The sequence below is a fragment of the Delphinapterus leucas genome, chromosome 4 (genome assembly GCF_059928025.1).
Source record: "Delphinapterus leucas isolate spDelLeu-1000000601 "Yukka" chromosome 4, BTC_Dleu_Yukka2, whole genome shotgun sequence".
Taxonomy (NCBI): domain Eukaryota; kingdom Metazoa; phylum Chordata; class Mammalia; order Artiodactyla; family Monodontidae; genus Delphinapterus; species Delphinapterus leucas.
Window position 1 is genome coordinate 72,924,030 of NC_143132.1, and position 15,055 is coordinate 72,939,084.

General features: G+C 47.7%; 1 long non-coding RNA gene across 1 annotated transcript in view; it reads right to left on the reverse strand.

Annotated features, from left to right (window-relative positions):
- Positions 1-741: 741 nt before the first annotated feature.
- Positions 742-15,055, reverse strand: part of LOC149749345 (uncharacterized) — a 108,195-nt gene continuing 93,881 nt past the window's right edge. The window contains exon 5 of the long non-coding RNA XR_016393006.1: positions 742-906. This is a non-coding gene — a long non-coding RNA (uncharacterized LOC149749345). The remainder of the gene's footprint in view (positions 907-15,055) is intronic.

Below are 15,055 nucleotides of genomic sequence, written 5' to 3' on the forward strand. Positions count from 1 at the left end.
CATTTTGTTACAGAGCATGAGACAGCCTGGGATGCTTGCTGGCTGCCCCTGCAGGAGATGGCTGTGAGGCCATGCATATTACTGGGATGAGAAATTGGGGCAGGATTTTGGCCAGAGAGGAGGTTCTTGTCACCGAGGGTACAGGAAATCTGTTTAGCATTTGGGGAGCTTCGTGAAAAATGAGCTGAGGCATGGGAGCCAACTCTCTGCTTTGACTTTCTAAGATTTATGCCATTGAGCTATTGAGAATACTTCTACTTCCCCCATTTTCTTCTCCTTATCCCAAGAGCCTCTCAGATGCTTTTACTCTGTATGCCCTGCCCCCAACACCTAGGTTTTGCTGAAGTAGCATGGTACTTTTCTTTCTAGATCTCATTAGAATTTCCTTTGCAGTATTTCACCTCTATTTTAAGAATTCTTATTCAGCATTACACATTTCCAGTCTATCACTATCCATTTATACTGAACTATATATATGTGTATAAATCTATGCACATGTATACATATATACAAATATGTGTGTGTATATATATAGGTAAGCATGTATATATACATGTGTGTATATGTATATATAAGGAAACATGATTTATTGCTCACCCCTGTTTCCTCTCTTCTCTAACCCATTTGATTTTGGTCAGAGTCTTTTTTTTTTTGTGGTACGCGGGCCTCTCACTGTTGTGGCCTCTCCCGTTGTGGAGCACAGGCTCCAGATGCGCAGGGTCAGCAGCCATGGCTCACGGGCCCAGCCACTCCGCGGCATGTGGGATCTTCCCGGACCAGGGCACGAACCCGTGTCCCCTGCATCGGCAGGCGGACTCAACCACTGCGCCACCAGGGAAGCCCGGTCAGAGTCTTTTTGAAACTATTTTCTTCAGAGAGTGCTATAATTGTTGGATCCTTGCATATCTGTAAAAACAAACAAAACAAAACAAAATATATATATATATATCTCAACTTCTGTGGGTGAATAATGTCTTCAAAGTTCATCCATGTTGTAGCATGTGTCAGGATTGCCTTCCTTTTCAAAGTTAAATAATAGTCCATTTGTATGTATATACCACATTTTGTTTGTCCATTCCTCTGTTGATGGACACTAGGGTTGTTTTCACCTGTTGGCTATTGTGAATAATGCCATCACCCAGCTTTAACAATGATCAACTCAGAGGCAATCCTGTTTCATCTGTAACCCCACTGCTTTCCCCTTCCATATTATTTTGAAGCAAATCTGAATGGGGTATTTTACAAATTATATTTTCTATTTGGTTGAAGATCATTCCCAGGGAGAATCAGAGTCTGGAAACCAACAATATTTCACCCCAAATAACTTAAATCTGTTTGGCATAAAGATGAAGTGCAGATGAGGTGGGAAAGCTGCCACAGAAATGGTAGATGAGGAAGGAGAAGTAGGTCAGAGAGTGGCTAAGGCTGATCATATGCACTTGAGCTGCTCTCCCTACTGTCACCTCCTTCCCCCTCGAACCTCTACTCCCCACATCCCAGAATCAGGAAAGACTCCAAAGCTCACAGACCGCTGCAACCATCCTGGCTTTGGGGACCTCAGAAAAGGCTCTATAAATCTCTGTCCACTTGTCTACGGCCAGGGCATTTTGCTTTGGCAATGCTAGGGCTCAAGTCAAGCTATGTCTTGAGCTCACTGACACTGCTTTGGGAGCCAAGGTCTATTCCTGGAGAAGAGATTAGTGGAAATTCCTCCGGAAGAAATTGGCTGCCTGTGAATGCCAAGAGATGTCACTAGATAAACTACCCGGAAACAAGAGTTCGTATGTTCATTATCACTTTAAAATTATGCTGAGCACCTGAGTATGGTACAATTTAAGTAAAGTAACTTGGCCTCTGTTGAGCCATTCTCCAGAGCACAAGGAGGCTCTCTTCTGGAACTCACATTGGAGGTGTGTTGTCCCTTGCCTTTGTTACCTTGAGAAATGAAAACTTGTGCTAAGGGAACATGGCAGTAGCTGTTGTGGAAGGGTCCGAATTTATCTTCCAAGTGGCCTTGGAGAAAAACACAGTCATTCTCACCCTCCCTTAAAGGTCCCTTTACTGATGGTCCCCAGTTTTCTCTTCCTAACCCCATCAGTATCATAAATATCCCCTTAATATTCCGCAGGGACAGCTCAAACCTGGGATACATTCAAAGGAAATCATTGCAAGCAGAAAATCTTTTGGTCTCTTCCCCCAGGTCAGTAGCCCTGTCCTCTCCTCTCTTTTCTACTCTGCTGGTCTGAGATTTCTCTCCATCCTCAAGAGGAGCATCAGTAAGTGTGGGTTAGCCCAGAGTTCGACATGAACATTGTCCAACAGGAGCTGAAGCATCTGGGGCCTGTTTGTACCTCAGTCAGTAGGCGTGTGTCTTGAGCTGGTGACATGAAGTTGCTCTTGGGTGTCAGAGAGGCAGCATCCCGCACTGCAGACTCGGGACATGCATCTACCACGTCTACTCCATTGGGCTTTACCCCATCTTTCTACTATCTCTCTGATAAACATGGGCCTATCACTTCTCTTCCCTCAGCCTCTGTTTTTTGATAAAATCAGGGGATTGAACTGGATGGTCCCAAAGTCCCCTTCTCGCTCTGAGTCTGTGAAAAAACTCACAAACCCTGGAAATTAGAAGCACCTCTTTGGCTCCAGGCCCTAACTCCAGAGGCCACCTGGGCCAAACATCGAGGTGGGAGGGAAGTGGGAGCTCCAGGTGAGGTTTCCCAAGGTGGACTCTTGGAGGTGCTTTGGCATGTATGAAAAAGAGACTGGAGAACGTGGAGCAGCAAACGAGCCGATCCAGCCTTTGGTGGGCTCGGGGGGCTACCTGGGTTAGAAAGGCTCATTCCTGATAGCGTTCCTGGAACACCACTGCATTTAGGTGGCTGTGGATCTGAGGCCCAAGCTGGACTTGGGGCCAAAACAGCAAAGAATCCCTTTTCTTCCTGCATTAAGGCAGCTGCAGAGATCAACCAGGATCTAGGATCAAAAAAGGACTCACAAGATTTAGAACCCAAGGAGGACCCCGACGGAAGCTGCAATAAGGAATGTCCAGGAGAGGACAATGGAGACTCCTCACATATTCTAAAGAGGGCTTCGCAAGCTTTAACACACATTGGAATCCCCTTTAGGGCTTGTTGAAACACAGAGTGCTGGTCCCACATCCTAGATTCTGATTCTGTAGGTCTGGGGTGGGGACAGGGAATTTGCATGTCTAACAAGTTCCCAGGGGATGCCAATGCTGCAGGTCTGGGGGCCACTCCTTGAGAATGACTTTATTACAGAGACAGAGAGGAGATGTCATAGGTGAGTGGCGAAGAGCTCAGCTAGCAGCTCTGCCCTTTACCAGACGTGTGCAAGCTACACAGCCTCTCCAAACCTGCTTCTTCATCTGTAGTTTGGGACTGATAATAAGTGAGGAGTAGAGAGGAGATACACCTAAATAACTTGGAAAAGTTTCTGGCACAAAGTGAATGCTCTGAAACTGTTAGCTCTCTGTGCCTCTCAGCATGGTGACTGATGAATGCAAAGCCTCCAGCATGTGGAAAGTGGTCAGTAGTGGTTGTTTTATACATATTATTAGGCTTGTGCTCAGGCACAAGTAAAAGAAACCAACTGGAGTGGCTTGAATAATTATTTTAGCTTTCCAGACTCCGTGGTAAGGATGGCAAGAAAAAGGAGGGGATCTCTCCCTCCTGTCAGAGGAGCCCAGCGGTGAGCAGTCCAGGGCAGGAGTGGCACCGCTTCAGGGACCTCTCAGAACCCAGGTTCCTACCGCCTCCCTGCCTGACTTGTTTTTGTCCTCATGGTTGCAGAATGGCTGCTGTACCTCCAGTCCTCATTCCAGGCAGGAAGGGGGGCTATGTGAAGGACAACAAGGCAAACACTTTCTCCTTGTGATGTTTGCCTTTATATTCTCAAAGGGAAGTCCTCCCAGGGACTTCTGCCAACATCTCACTGGCCTCATCTCATTCGGCTAGGGATGACCATCTCATGTGGCCATCCTTAGCTGCCGAGGAGGCTGGGAAGTTAAGTATTTTAGCTTTTCTGACTCTATGGTAGAGATGGCAAGAAGAAAAGAGGTTGAAGTGGGTGTTGAGAGAGCCACTCAAGGTATCTGCAATTCGATTGTTCAAAGCTGTGAAAACTATGGCCAGTTCAGTGAGCCATGGGAGTATGAAGCCCACAATTCATCCTATGCCCTTAATTGACTCTGCGTGTGTGTGTGTGTGTGTGTGTGTGTGTGTGTGAGAGAGAGAGAGAGAGAGAGAGAGAGAGAGAGAGAGAGAGAGAGAGAGAGAGAGAGAGAGAGAGATCTTGCTATTTCTCTTAGAAAACTTATGTCGCGGGCTTCCCTGGTGGTGCAGTGGTTGAGAGTCCGCCTGCCGATGCGGGGGACAGGGGTTCGTGCCCCAGTCCGGGAAGATCCCACATGCCGCGGAGTGGCTGGGCCCGTGAGCCATGGCCGCTGAGCCTGCGCCTCTGGAGCCTGTGCTCCGCAACGGGAGAGGCCACGTTAGTGAGGGGCCCATGTACCACAAAAAAAAAAAAAAGAAAGAAAACTTATGTCTCTCTGTCTTGTAGGATAATTTGTGAGCAGGCCTCCTGTTCCTCATCCCTTCTCCATCTCACATCCACCCCTGCAGGCCAGGAGCTTCCCCAGGTTCATGCTTTTCTAGACTACTCACTAGACCAGACACCATCTCAGCATTGGAGACAAACTATGCACAAGGCACATCTGCAGCCCAGCCGCCATGAAGCTTAAAGCCTAGCAGGAAACACATTAAAAATTAAAATGAAAAAGCATTAACATTATTTTTTAAAGTCCCTAAATAATAGGGACTTGCTCGTGAAATTAAATTCAGTGTAGTTTATTTGATCAAAAAAGGGAGTCAAATTTGCCATCAGACTTCCTCCAAAAAGCTTTTTTAAGGAATCCCTCATTCTGAATACCTGGCACCTAGTAGGCCCTCAAAAAACATTTGTTGACTGTTGAACGCCCCTCCCTCTTTGAGTACCTATTTGGTCTCCCTTCCTAGAGTGAATAAGCTCTTCTGGGTCAGAGCTCTGTGTCTAGTTCAGCACTGGCACACAATAGAAACTCAGGGAATATTTGTGGAATGGAATGGAATCAAGTGTATGTCAAATGAAGACTGCCAAATTAGCAATTGGGCCCAAATCCACTTTGGGTGTATATTCTCTGGGTCACTATTGTATTATTAGAGTAATGAATTCTTTTAAACCTCATGAACTTTTTTTGTGGGTGAAGCCACAGCCTTATCCTGGCACCAGACATACACATCTTGTCCCCGTGAGGTCACTGCAGGGAGAGATCAACTCCAAGAGCCTCAGCAGGTTTAAACATCCCCGAGTGGGTGTGGCGTGTTGCACTGCCTGGCTGCCTTTCAAGCCACCCTTTTCTCCCCTCTTGTTTGCAGAAACAATGGCTATGAATGGGACTCTTCTCTCTACTGAAAGAAGTAAGGAAGAGTCTACAGATAGATGGACCAAATGTCTTTTTTTTTTAACCTTTTTGTTTCTGAAGTTCTCTCTGACCTGAGAAGTGTAAGGCACACGCACTCCTCCTAATCACTGCTGATCAGAGGAGCAGCTACATTTGGGAGAAGGTCCCCCGGGAGCCCTTCCTTCCCTTCTTAGACCTTCGGGTCAAATCTAGTGAACAAAGTATCCTGCCACAATAATGAGAATGATGTCAGTTTTATCCCAATTCAAAGAAAAGAAAAAAATACTAGAATTTTATCAATCGCAAATTTTTCTTCCATACCTTTTTCTTAAGCTTTTAGTATCTGGTTTTTGTTTTTGTTTTGACCACTGGTAAGATGCAGCAAATGGAGTGTTTCCTGAAGCTCCACAGACATCACTGTGGGCCTTTGCTACCTAGACTGATCGGAACAGCACTGCTCCCAGACATGCTGAGAATCCACATGCTGCCTGGAAGGCAGGGAGGAGAGGTGAGCTTGACCAGGTGCTTCATTGTCTCCAAATATTCCTATCAATATATTCTGATCCACTCACAGAAAGGACACTCAGGTATGAAAAGAACCATTTCCACGTGACTAAAAATTTGTCTTCAGGGTGACAATGGGGCAAGCATGCAGCCTGGAATCTGATGGTCCTAGATTCTAATCTTAGCTCTTCTACTCACTAGTTGTATAACTTTAGGCAAGTTACTTCACCTCTCTGAGCCTCAGTTTCTCCATCTGTAAAATGGAGAGAGGACTACTTACCTAGGATTTTTGGTAGGATTGACCAAGATATTATATTATACAAAGAGTGGCTGATAGTACCCCTGACCCAAGAGAAATGGCCCTTATTATTACTCTGATTCATATATTGGTTGCTGGGTGGCAATTTTTTTGCGGTGGTGGTTGTGGGGGGGGGAGTGGGGGATGAACTGGCCACAGGTGTGTACAGTCAGAAGCCCTGGACTCAGCTGCCCTTTCAAGTTATGGGGCTCTGCGTTGCTATACCTATTATATCTTCAGTAATTCTTTACCTACCCCTCAGCCCCAGCCCCACTCCCTCCAGCTCACTTAGAAAAAGCAGAAACCTGTGGTTTTCCAGCTGGCGTTTTGTTCAGACACTGCTTTCTAAAGGTCTTTCCTGCCGCTTGGAAGGACCAAAGAATACAGAGAAAGAGAACACCGGCTCCCTGGGAGGGAGACACAGGGATTCGCGGATTCGCGGACACAGCACGTAATCACCTTTCCTCTGCGTCTCCCAGGATGAGTGGAGCCGCCCAACACTGTTGCTTATTTTTGTTGTTGTTGTTAGCATTTCTTAACACCTTTATTGGAGTATAATTGCTTTACAAAGGGTGTGGTAGTTTCTGCTGTATAAGCAAAGTAAATCAGCTATAAGTGAATGTCTCAGAGCCTGCTGTGCATGCCCAGAATGCCCTGGTGCCAGAGACAGTCTTCACGTGGCCAGAGGGCAAGTTCCAGCAAAACCGTTGTGCCCACCTGACACATGGGCCTGGCCCAGTGTCCACCTTGCTCTGTTCTGTGGAGCCTCTGGGAGGCCCTCGGTCCTGCTGGAGGTACAGTCTAGGCAGCTTTATTCAAGGATGAGAGAGAGACAGAGACAGCAAGAGCTGATCAGAGAGAGGCCAAGAGAGACTGAGGATGAAAGAGACAAAGACTGAAAGGGAGGCACAGAGAGAGACAGAGGGACAAAGAGATAGGAGAGGCAGAGAGAGAGAGAGAGACAGGGACAGAGACAGAGAGGCACAGAGAGACAGGGAGAAACAGACACACACAGAGACACCTAGACACATGCAGAGGGGCGGAGAGAGACAGAACTGTAGAGAGGCAGCTACAGACACAGAAAAAGAGACCTTCAGAGGGAGAGGGAGAGAAACTCCGTTTTGAGGGAGATGAGGCTGGAGAGAGAAGCCAGACTTGGGGGTAAGCAGGACCAGCGGGGCTCCCTGGGGAGATGTGTGCACTTCGCACCCAGGAGTCCTCGTACTGAAGTGGCCTCTTGGTTCTCAGCAGCCAGCTGAGTGTCGTGTCATGTTCAGAGGATGCGCTTCAGAAGCGGCCTGGGCAGATGTACAGGGACAGCTGGCCTTTGGCTGCGGTTTACAGCTGCCAGCCCTTCACTCCACGGGCTGGTGGCCACAGGCAAGGCCTAGGAGCTCAGGGTAGGCTCTCCCCACGGCTCCCCCTGGGACCATGACATAGACCTGCAGCCCCAGGCAGCCAGGAGACCACAGCTCCTGCACAGCTGGGCCTCCATCAGTCAGGAGCCTGCGGGGCCACTGGGGCTGCAGCCTGCAGCGGCTGGCCGGGCCTGGGGGCCCTGGCTCTGGGTGCGGGCCTCTGCTGTCATCTCAGGAATGGGGGGAGCAGCCAGTCCATTTCCTAAGCAAACCCCTCCCCCTCGGGCATGCATGTGTCCGGGTAGATTTAAACATTTTCCAGTCTGCTGGGGGAATGGCATCTCTTAAGCAGAGAGGACTTAGTAATTGAAGTCAGCTGTTGCAGAATTTCCCCATTTCCCAACACAGTGGGGCAACGTGCTTCACCTAGGAAATCCTGGCTGCTTTCAGCATGGAACCTGCTGGAGGCCCCAAAGGCAGGGACCCTGGGCAGGGGAATCACCCTCAAACATCTGAAATGCTAAGAGATCATTTTGGGGCCCCTGTTCCCAGAGCCTCTCCCTCGCTCCTTCCAAGTTCTCACTCCCCGACCTGTCCTGTGTGCCCCTAACCCCTGCCTGTTCCCCTTGTGCTCTGAGGACCACGGAGGCTTCTCTTCCTCCACCCTTGCTCTCCTGGCCTCACAGTGTTTGCCCACTCCCACCGCACAGGCTCTTTGGGAGCTTGTCTTTGTCCCTGGGACCCTACTTCGGGTGACTGGCTCTCTTGTGGGTCAGACCCAAACGTGGATGGGGGCATGAGGCATTGTCCCGAGGCTCCAGGAGATGTGCTACCATTAGATGTGCTAATGTGCTACCATTAGAAAGGAAGGTGATACCCTTTGACCGGGGGTCCTCAAAGTAGAACTTGCAATACAAACAAACTTATCAGAGAAATCAAAGCCCATCTATGGATTATGAAACTGGGCCCAGGTAAACGTGCAAGATGGTTGCATTCCTGTGCCTGTTCTTAGGGCATTTGAAGCAGCCAGTGTCATCAGTTTACCAAGCAGGAGGCCTGTATGGGACCTCGGTGTAGTGTTATAGCTGGGTCAGATGCACCTTGGGGACCTGGGGACCAGCCAGAGAGCTGGCACAGCACGTGGCTCTGTCAGCAGGCCGGCTCGGAGCCCTCATCAATACTAGCAGTCTTACTTTCTGTTTCCATTGTACTTTAGTTGGTAAAGTATTTTTCCTGTTCATTACCATATTGCATTCTCCCCCACAACCTTAGGAGGTAGGCAATCCCCTTTTTGCTCCACAGGTAAAGAAAGTGGGGATTGGAGAAGTGCATAGCTGCCTCAAATGAATAGTGCCCAAGCCATGACCCAACCTGGATCGTCAGGATTCAAAAACCAGGGGTGCTCTCCATTCTGGCCGCTTTCATGGTGAGACACTGTCCAGCCCCTGCCAGCATCCTATCTCCTGTCCTTTATTTTTCTCTGCAGAGGAAAAGCCAAAGTGGCAGGAGAGGTCTTGCCTGTCATTCCCCAGGGTGTTAGACAGTCCTAGACCCATGCAGAAAACTTCCAGCCTGAAGGCTCCTTTTGCAGCTGTCTGACTCGCAGTCCTCCCCGCCCCCCGCAAACATTCAGGCACCCTGCCCTGCACGTGGGCCAGAAAAAAGGCACAAATCCTTGGCCACAGAATGAGCACAGGCCACTGGCTCCAGGGTGACACGAGGGGGCTGGGGGATGAGGGAGATATGTTGTACCTTGTTGCTGGTTACTGCTGAACTGTAAGAAATCTACTGCTCTGAGGTGTGTAGCTCAGATCCACCCCTTTGCTGAAATCTCATTAATACTGGTAAGTGTTTCCAGCTGATTCTCTGGGAGTTCCTAATGATAATTTTCTCTCCTTTCCAAGAATTCTACTCCTTATCTCTATATCTTCATTCTTGATTTTAATGAGATTATGTCTAATGCTTTACAGTTAAATATTATGTTTGCTACAGTCATGAGTAGCATGGGTTGCATTTGATTGTGTTGAGGAAGTACTTTTCTATTCCTAGTTTCAAAAAAATGTTTTTAACAAGTCAGTGTTAAATTTCTCATAAAGATTTAGCAGCTGCAAAATGCCTTGAGCCAAAGGACTGGATCGAGAAGAATGTCTGTTGGAGCATGTTGTGGTTGGCAGTGCAACCGTGGAGGTCTGACAGCCTTTGCCAAGAAGACCTGGAGAGACATGGCTCTGCTACTTGTCACCTGAGAGACTTGGGAGGTCACTTAACCTCTCTGAGTCTTAATCACCTCATCTGTAAAAGGGGATAAATAATGGCCTCCACCTGCTCATTTTATGAGGCTGAAGCAAGATGGTATGTGAGAAGCACTGAGATGGCCTGTCTCCAAGATGCCCCTAATAATCTCTGCCTCCTGATGCTGATACCGTATGTAATCTCCTCCTTTAGAGCATTAGAAATGGTCTGTGTGACCAGCAGAATACCGCAGATGTAATGGTGTGTCACTTCTAAGGCAGGGTCATAAAAGGGCATTCAGGTTCCCTACTTGGTCATGCTCCTTCTGGGTCACTTATTCCTGAGGGAAGATCACATGTTGTGAGCAGCGCTATGGAGAGGCCCACAAGGTAAGGAACTGAGACCGGCTGCCAACAACCATGTGCGTAAGCCGTTTTAGGAGTAGATCCTCCAGCCCCAGGCAAGCCTTCAGAGACAGCAGCTCCAGCTGACATGTTCACTGCAACCTCAGAGACCCTGAGCCAGGACCATGCAGCCAAGTCGCTCCTTGATTATTGACCCTTGGAAATTAATAAATGACATAATAAATGTTCTTTGTTTTAAGCTGCTGAGTTTGGGGGTATTTTGTTACACAGCAATAGAGAACTAATACAAGTTACTAGCCTATAGTCAGTGCTCAATCAAGGTTATCAATTTCATCAGAATTAGTATTAATGAGCATTCGAGTTACTACAAAATAATCCAGTTGACCCTAACATTGAAAACCAATGTAAAAGTTTAGCAAAAACCTCCATTCTTCAAAAGATCTTTTTGTTATTCAGGCCTTAAATTCTAGCCACGTCAGGATTTCTATTAAGCACACCTGGCCTCAATTACACAAAAAGAGTTACATGAAAATGGAAAAGAGTTGCACGAAAATCAGTTCATATTTTAGGGAAAATAATTTTGCTGAGAAAGTCACTTTGTTGGTTTCCTCACATGTGAATTGAAGAGGTTGGAATAGATCTGTCCTGTCCAAAATGGTAGCTACTGGCCTTGTGTGGCTATTTACACTTATATTTAAATTAATTAAATTTAAATAAAGTTACATATCAGTTTCCCAGTTGTACTAGCCACATTTCATGTGCTCAAGAGTCACATGGGGCTAGTAGCCGCAGTATTGGCACAGAGAATGTTTTTCATCATCACAGAAAGTGCTATTGGACAGCTCTGGTCTAGATGTCTAGTGAGGGTGGGTATGTGGCTTGTGTGGAGCACCGGCACAATTCCTAGGCCATACTAGGTTCTCTTTCTTTCTTTCTGCCTCTTCACAACTCTGAGGCAGGCGCAGCTAGGCCTTTGTCTTGAGGTAGCAACTCACTTTGGGAAGAACTTTTGCACCCTCACTTGCTCACCGTCATTTCAGATTTCTATGTTACTATTACAGTTGTCTTATCAAATTGGGTCCCGTATCTCCAATACCAGTTCTACAATTCCAACTTGATGTCTAGTTGGCACCTCAAAAATGCACAAAACTAAAGTCACTCATTATCACCTCCAGTCAGCATGTCCTCTGGACATCCATGTTTCATCCACGGGACCTCCACCCTCCCTTGGAGGACTTCTCTTTGATTCTTCTCTCCCCTTGCCACGTTGGGTCTCTACCGACCACTTAACCCAGATCAAGTTCTTTTAATTCACCTTTCAAACTACTTTTTGTTCCTGTTTCCTCCTCTCCTCTCCTGCCAACACCCTATTTTGGGCCCCCATCATCATTGCTGCATGACTGGCCTTCCAAGTGTCTTGCTTTGTTAAAGACCCAGTGGAAAATCAGGAATGCAGCTTGGAAAGAAATGCAGACTGGTCATGTGGGGCCAGAAATAGGGAGTCTGCAAAGAAGTCAGACACAGGAGAATGACTTGGGGGAACAGTGAGTGGGCCACCATGATGTTCATTTCTAATGACAAGCTATCTGAGTAGTTGCCAGGGGAAAAGTGAGGCCCCTGAGAATCTCTAAAACACAGAGAGGTGAGGCCATGCACATGTGTATCAGTGACCCTCTCATCCCTCTCTACTGTTCAACTGCTCCCCTCTCACCCTTTAGCAATCAAATCCTACTCTTTTATCACTCACTCATTCATTCATCCATTCAAGTAACACTTCCTGAACCTCTAACCTGGCTAGGGCTCTGAGTTGGACTTTGCTGTTCAGGACCCAGAGAAAAATAAGAGGTGTATTCTGCCCTCTGAGAGCTCACAATCCATTTGAGAAAAGTAGGTGGGTAGTTGGAGGGCCAAGCGATCCCAGAGAAGAAGTTCTCATTTTCTCCTGCCTATATCTTGCCCCCTCAAAAGGGACTCCGTGAACTTAGCAAGGACTTAAGAGAATAGAGTCTAGAGGCTGATGTGCAGCTGAGCAGTGCACAACCTGCGCAACTGCTCATGGAGGCCCTGGTGCTGATCTAGGTAAAGTATATACCATAAGCTGCCTGGAGGAGCAGAATCAAAGGGGTGGGTGGGAAGTCAGGAACCAGTGCTTAAGGGGGATGAGGTCCAAGTGACTTTTGCCAGCCTATCATCAGGAAACCAGCCCAGGAGTGTGGAGACAAGAATAGGAACAGGACAAAGAATGGCACATTACATGGACAATGGGCAAAGTTTTGGCTGGGAGTATTGAGGGCTATTTCTCAGGAGGTTTGACTTCCTGGTGCAGAGACATATGAGTGAGGGGGTAAAAGAGAATTTTTTGTTTGTTTTGTGGAGGGGTGTCATTTTTTCTCTTTCTTTTCTTCTTACCTACAAATCTGTATGGCAACGAAGGAGAGAACCAGAACTAACAGTGGAAGTTACAGGGGTCGAATTGCAGCAGAACAAAAAGAGGAGACTGCTAATACAGCCAGAGTTCACTCACAATGGGAGGGGCCATCTGGGGCTGGTGAGCTCTAAGTCATTTAAAATGCTCAGACAGAGAAAGGCTGGGTGGCCTCTGTCGGGGATGGTGTGTGTAGGGGGTCGTGGGGTGGGTGGGGAGTGATTTCTGCTGACTAGGGACTCTGAGGTGCTTCCAACTCTTACAGTGTATGAAGTGTTGAGTGCCGTGTTTGCCAAGTGCACCGGGATAGCCAGGGATCTGTTTAACAGTCTGAGGACAGGCCTCGACTCAGTAGGGCCTTAGAGCATGTGCGTGGATACTTCTCAGTCGTTGGCATATTTGAGCAAAGATTTTCTTCTGCCCTTTCTCAGATCTCCGGCCTCATAGGACAGAAAAGGAGCCGGGGTCCAGTGGGAGAGTTGGGTGGCTGAGAGTCATCGCCATGCTGGCACCTGGCCCAGGGCATCAGGCTGGAAGTGTTTCCATGTCCCAGGTGGAAGGTGCGGGGCCATGGAGTGAGGGGCAGGCAGGGAGGGTAAGGCTGGAGAGGATTATATAGAGAAGCTGTTTGGCCATATCCCTGTCAGAGCCACAAGCCCATAAAACACATTTGTGTGGATAAGAAAAAGGCACTCCCTGCTCCAGGAAGACAGCAACCCACAGTCTTTTGACTTGACAAGAGGAGGAGTTCTGGATTTTAGCTCCCACTTACTCTCTCTTGTGCAGTGGTTAACATGAACCACCATACTCAGTGGCCCTCATGCCTATCCCCTGCCTTCTCCAAGCTGTGTCTCCTGGGTGCTATGAGCTCAGGACTGGGATGTAGAAGAGAACTGGATCAATCAATGAGAATGAGTGGAAACTCAAGGAACAGTTCCATGTAAGAAATCAGCCATCTGGAACACAAAGCCACACAAAGCCAACGTCTAATATTAGGACTGATGTCAGCTCTTCTAGGCCTTTCCCAGAGCTGCAGAGCACAGGGGAGGCTGAGGACAGAGGGAGACCTTGCAGGAACAAGTCCCCAGACTCCTTCTTCCCTCACCGGTTCATTAAATGCACTTACTCCTTTACTTGCACTTAAATACTTATGTGTTAAATAGTTTTTGATTTATGTATATGTTTAATCTATGCCTTCAATATATGTCCCTAATTTCATTCTCTGTCTTGAATTCCAAGTTCCTAGAAAGTACACTGCCTTACATGATTAATATTGCTCAGTAAAATGCTGGACACATTGCTACCTGGTGCTATGCGATGATAACAATGATAATAAGTTCAAATCCCACATTCCAGACTTCCTATCATCTGACCCTCCCCCAACCTACTCCCCTCCCCACACCCCACTGTTTGGTTTTAGCATCTGGTACAACAGCCAAACTGGCTTACGTTCCTTGGGCATCCCATTTCCACGACTCATCTCAAGCTAGTTCCTTCATTTGCCTACCCTTATCCCCCTTCTCCTATCCCTGAGTGTCCAAATGCAACCCATCTCTGGAAGATCTACTCTAATACTATTCCTTATGATATACTATTCCTTATGCAGGAGTGATCTCGCATCTTCGCTCTCCCATGATACTTCATGTCAACTTTTTATGGATCTAACTACATACTACCTTGTATCATTGCTCTCTGAACAAATGACTGCTTCCCCTGATAATCTGGGACTCCTCGAGGGCAGAGGCTGTGTCTTATCCATCGTGACCTCCACAGGGCTAACTCCAGGTCTGGCCACCTGGTTTTTAGCTCTGTGACCTGGACAAGTCCTGTCCTTACTCTGAGTCTTGATTTGCTCATCAGTAAGCAAATGGGAGGAGATGATCTCTAAGGAGTGTGGTAGCTCTGAGGCCCGCAAAAGGCTCGTTGAATGACTAGAAGGTTGTGAAGAGGGCATTCCCCACCAGAAGAGGGAGAGCTTTGGAGACTTATTTACGGAGGCCTAAAAATTCCTGGATTGCCAAGAAGCTGGAAAGTCAAACTGGTTAGTCGTACGCACCAGACTTCTCTCTTCCCATGAATGGGAATGACATTAAGTGACTCAGAGAATAGTTGGCACAGAGACGCAATCTCTGTTCTTCGAAGTTGGTGCTAGGGCTTCTCCTGCAGCTCCCATCCGTCCCCTCAAGAAGCAAAGGCGGGGTCCATGATACTCCCCCCGTGGCAGCTGGGGGTGCCGCCCTCACGGAAATCCAGCCCCTCCCGTGGTGGCGATCAGGCTGCGCATGTGGTGTCCTGGCCCCTTATCAAAGGAGCTGCCTACGTCAGCCCCGGACACCCTGAACCAATACCTATTCCTGGCAGTAATTATCAAGCCTTTTGTAAGAGCCTGCGTACGCGAGCAGGTCTTTTAAA